The following is a 6,005-nucleotide window of genomic DNA, read 5'->3' as shown; positions in this document are numbered from 1 at the left end:
TCTTTCCCAGTTTTGTTTGAAATGTTTAAGCTGTTCTTCATTATTAAGTCTGCACATTCATTAACTTTACCTCTTTTTCCATTTGTAAGACTATCCACCCTTATATTTCCATCCACCTCATCTGGCATGTTTTTGTAATCTGTAAATGTTTTGTGTGCTCATAATATATGTGGGACAGGAAGCCTGTGGGTGTAGAAGTTTCATATTGATTTGTTTACACTTGGGATATTCATGACTCACGTTGTCTTTGCAGTTAAGGATAACAGAACAGACATAACAGATTTTCAGGTGCAATGTACAGACTTTTGAAATGAATAATAAAAAATAAAAAAACATGCAACGTTGACGAAGCGTTTGCCATTTTTCATTTATTTTATTTTATCTGTGTCTCACAGACTAAGAAGTAGTTAACAGCAAAAGAGGGGCAACGAGACCTCAACGTGGAACTGCACATTCTCATTAAAACGAGGTTGCTAAGACAAGATAGAGAAACAAAATAAACAATCAGCAGTCGCGCCATTATTCATCTGGAGCAAGAATGCAGAAGCTGTGGGGCTGCCGGGATCCAGGGGCCTGTTAGTGATGACACTTCTGATCTATTTTTTCGGCAGCTTCTCAGCCTTGACGAAATCCAGCATCAGTGGATTTCTCCCTCACGCACTCACACGCACTGTCAGGCCATTTGTTTTGTTAAGTACTTGCTAAATGCTACAAGCTGATTATCAGGAAAGGGGTGATCTTCTCAATTCCCAAAGAGGAAACACTTCTTTCAGCTTGACAAAAGTGGTTAAGAGTTAATGAGTCAACCAGTGATTCAAAAGACGTTTTAAAGAGTAATGGAAATAAAACAAATTAAAAAAAATGTATGCTGCACATTGAATTTGCGACTGAGTGTCTTTTATACTGACTACTGAAGTAATTGAAAATTAAAAAAAGAAAATGCTTAATTCATTTAACAACTGGTTGTCAATGTGTGTTTTTTAATTTCTGAAGTCTGATTTTTCACTTAAAGAACTTTAGGAAGATTAGAGTTAATTCTATGGCCCACAGACATTAGTAGTGCATGGGAGTCCAGTGCATGGGGCTGCAGCTAAAACAAGGCTCCCAAAGAACTTTTTTTTTTTACTTCTTTTTTTTTTTTTTTTTTTCAAAGTGCATTTATTCAGAATTGCCAGCGCTGCTCTTTCTACAGGTCTCCAAAAGGCTGGTTTTACACTGTCTACACGCATTACTCCCATAGTCTGTTGAAGGCTGATCCTGTCACCCACATCTTTCCTGCAGCCGGGCCACCCAGCCTGGATGTGCCTCCAACATGTCATCCCTCTGTGTGGTCCTTAACAAAATAGAAACAGAGAGACAGAGGGAAGCACAGCCATGCCAACCAGGAGAGAGATGTTTCAAAATATGACAGTGTCATCTCTGGGAAGGGAAGCAAGAGTAAAGAAAAAATGTGTGAAGAAAACCGAGCTGAGTCTTTCTTTGGTAAGTTCAGTGGTGCTGTAAGGTGAATTTCAAAGTACATTATTAGAAGCAAAGTTGATATTATATCACAGGAAGAAAAAGTTGTGTTACATGTAATATATTTTATTTAACTGTTCTTTATTACATAAAATCTGAAACAATCATATTTGTTCATTGTTGTTTCTCATTTGCTTTGACTGCACATTGGTAAAATGCAGAAAACTACCCAAAAACCACAGTGATAAAAACACGAAAGTAAAACATCAACCAATGTGTGCTGGTGAGGTAAGACGTTTGGTTTTCAATCCAAAGAAAAGCAACAGAAAATGAAATGCCAGTAAAGATATGAAACATGACTTGTTGCTAAACTGCCAAAAACAGCAACCAATTTTGCTTATGCAGTTGTTATTAATTGTGACTTTACTACAATCCTAAGCCAAAGCATAACAAAGAATCCCCCTAAAGGTTTACAACAAAACTATAAAATTTCTGTCAGAGAATAAACAGAATATGTTTCAACAGATTTACGAGCACTGATTGCCTCACAAAACAGAAAGTGACTACGGTAATGTGAGCTAAAACTGTCATGTAGTATGTGAACGTTGTGGTGCTCAGCAGTTTAGCATTTTTGTAGTGATTCCTGTGGATTTTGTTCTCTTTTGTGGTTGTTTCTGGTTGATTTATGTGTCAGCTCGTGGATATTAAATAACCTTCACTGCCATCAGGCTCATTTGGAATTTGCAAGATAAAGAGCTCCAGGTCATGAGCTAGATATCCAGCGTCCTGAACTTGTTAGGAAATTGTTTTGAGGGCTGAACGGTACCAGCCCTCTTCTGTGATTTACTTCATTGCAGAGTGGAAAGAGAAGTGCTAGAGACAAATGATCTGCGGGGCATGATGTTTGTTTCATTGTTGTAGCTTTTTTCAGTTCCAGTGCTGTGATGAAAAGCTGTTTTCTCAATATTACAGCTGAGGCACGTTGACTCTAGTGTAGAGTACAGCATGGTGTTTATAACAATGAATAGTCCTGATTTGGCTTTTTGATATTATCCACAATTTTTTGCAGTCAAAACATCACTGTAATCGGAATGAAGATGCTACACATCACAACATTTCTATGTATTGAAATTGTTAAATAATTTGTGTGACACCTGGTTAATGAAAAACCCTAGAAATTAATAAAATAACATTAGTTAGAGGAAAGAGGAATATTTTTCTGTCGGAAATGAAAGGCATCATGAGATCAGGGATTCTGCAAGAATAGAGTGTATGATATCTGGCACCCGGTCTGTGGTCATTTGACTGTTTTTTTTTTCTGTTATTGTTGTCTTTAAGAAACCCCATGTTGGGTAATAGACATAGAAATTTGTCAGTTTCAGGGTAAACAACATTCACCACCAGTTTGACTCAGTGTAACGTTGGACTTACACTGTCTAAAGGCATCACTTGGCTTCAAACTCAGTGTTTGTCAGGTGATCAGATATCAGCTGAAAAAAACATACTTTCCTATCTTTTCCAAATCTTTCTCTTTCCAGCATTTTAACGCAACAAAAGAAATAGTTCTTTGTACAGTTCTCGCAGTTCTTGCACATAGTTAGTCTTCTGGCTAACTTGAGCCTCAAAATACAGTTAAATTAATGTAAAATGTTACGAATCTTGATGTTGATCATAGTGTAAAGGGCCATGTTGGCTCAAAAAGCTGGATGTATTAAATCATGCATCTGTGACAAGAGCAACAAAGATAATGAAACACAGATGTGTTCAGTTGTTGCAGTCAAAGAGAAAGCACTACAATACCTGCTACAAATGCTATTCTGCATTAAACTTAAAAATATAGTGAATATACAATATCACATACTTTTTAAGCATTTTTGCAGCCTCTGGAACATGTGTAAGAAATGTAGTGCAGGGCAAGTGTTAAGTTGTGCAGATATTTCAGCTGTGAGTGAGCTAAAATCGAAAATTGGTGGGTCCACTGTAAAAACTGCAGTGTTGTAATTGACATGTACGTGCAATTTTTACATATCAACACCCTCTTAAAATAAGGGTTTCCAGAAAACACAAAAAATGTAACCAATTATTGAATAATATGTAGGATGTAGGTGATTTTACCAGAGGTGGCCAGCATCATGAGGAGAGGATTCAAGCAAAAAATAAATATTTTGTCAAACAATGATTTAGACCATTATTTGAGGATGGTGACAATGTGATGATGGAAGAGTTGTCAGTTTGGTCTATGCTAATGAGTATTTCTTTAGACTGCAGAGTGATCTCACTATTAGTATGCAAGAAAATACAAGAGCATCTGTGGGAAAACGTCTTAAAAAGTCTTTCTGTGTAAAGAAATTCATTTTACTTCTTAGGGTTCATATTTATTACTAATGATTTCCTGCCAAGCCAGAGGAGGTAAACTGAATTTCTTTTGTGGTGTTATTTATATTGAAACATTATGCTTCTCAAAAGGTCTTGATAAATGCAGTGCAGCGTGATTTACACAAAGCTGAGTCTAATCATTTTAGAACCTCATAGGTGATGCTGGCGGGATGTAAGACACACCATGAGGTGGACGCTCTACAGGTTGAGAAGCCATGGAAACCACAGGATCTCACTTTCAGCTCGTTCTTTCCTCCACACCTCTCTGGTTTGAATGAGCTGAGAGGCAAAGAAAAGGCTGAAGTCCAAGCAGATGAGGAGGAGTCAGTGAAAGAAAAAGATCTAATTCAGATTCAGAAAACTTTATTTGTTCCCGGGGGGCAATTTAAGGCACAGGTGAGCAGCTTAACGTGCAAGTACAGACATTTTAAGGTGCAAAAGAGACAGAAACAGAACATGATACAAAATACAAAGTATATACAAGTTACCATGCCATAAATGTTATGACTGTCCAAAATATCCATGGAGAATGTAAACAGACTGTATAAGTAAAGTGACTAAAGTGCAAATGTAAACAGTAAACAGTAGTTACAGGGAGTATATGCCAGTTTCCTAGCATTGACTTTTGTTGGTTTTAGCATTGATTTAATGGGCAACAAGACACATGGGACATAACTTGGTTATGATAAGTTTAAAGAGTGCAAAGAGTATTGTGTACTGAGAAATAAGTAGCAACAGAACAATAAAGTCACACTGAATTTCACAACCTGGGATTGGGACCTTGCAGTCGTTGTTTATCAGGTTGAGACATAAATTCCTAAGTGTGTTTAGATGGGACAGCTCAGCTAAACCCTTACACCACATGTGAACAGTGTTTGTCACAGACAATTACTGCTGCTACATTACACAATACAACACATTCAGTACGTCCAAACCCAAAGTAATTCCGCATGTGTAAACTCACACACAAGTAACAACACACAAGAAAATGAAGGGATTTGAACAATAGCGAAATATCGAGACTTTATGGGCGAGCAGCTGTGCGACTTTCAGCCACTAAACGGTGCTGCTCTGGTCTGCAGAGATCCTGCTGATGATCATTCAAGTGAACGGCGTATCCTGTCCCAAAACCTCCAGCCTATTTATCACAGACGCACGCACACACGCACACACATGCACGTACACACACACACACACACACACACACACACACACACACACACACACACGTTCTCCTGTTTCCGTCCCTCCTCAAACATGACACAGTGACTACGTAATACAAATAAACATTCACACTGTCTCCGTCAAAGCCTTCATTGTCAGATTAAGCTCCATATGTCAGTGAACAACAAACTACAAATGCCTGGCCTAAACAACAGTGTGTTCCTCATCATTTGTTGTGAAAACAGTTCCTTTGGTGGCCTCCCTGCCCCCAGCCTACATTTCCCCCACTGTAAATCATGATAAAATGGCTTGCAGGTGTCAGGATTAAAGAATACTCTCAAAGGACGGTGGGCCACAGACGCAGGCACAGCTGCTTCTCTCCTTTTGCCAGGTCCTTTATTGCTATTTGTTTAGTGTTTAGTGTGATGGCCTTGTATTACCAGTGCTGGGTCGGATGAAAGGCCAACCTCCAGAGGGTTGTAGCTTTGCCATAACTTCCTGGACATATACAGTCCTGTAAGCTAATGAATGAAAAAGGAGCTTTCCCAGTGTGTAGGATACTGTATCTACTGTCAGTTAATAGCAAGAAGTCATCCGTTTTCTTTGTAACAAAATGTATAATTACGTGTGATGTATCTCCATCTTATATTCAGTCAATGGATTGTAAACAATCTTTCAGATTTGTCAAATGGATTCGAAAGAAAACAAAATAACTAATGAAGTCCAGTTTCCTGGTTCAACCATGATACATTGTTGTGCAAGACAGAGATTTGATAATGACGGATTATCAGCAGCATTATGGATGTGCTCATTTTTGGAATCATTGGCAACTTGAAGTGGTAGATAAGAGACCCAAACTGTTTGCTTGTTTACGACCAGTCTTACAGTTTGATTCCTCGCACCTTCTGCCCTGTTGGACCCATAGCATTTGTAATTACCTTGTTCTAAGGACTTAGCAAATTAGGTTAAAAGAGACAAACTGTAAAATGGCATGTTATCTCTTTTTA

This window comes from Chelon labrosus (assembly GCF_963514085.1).
Source record: "Chelon labrosus genome assembly, chromosome: 3".
Lineage (NCBI taxonomy): Eukaryota > Metazoa > Chordata > Actinopteri > Mugiliformes > Mugilidae > Chelon > Chelon labrosus.
Note: the sequence above shows the minus strand (reverse complement) of the source record.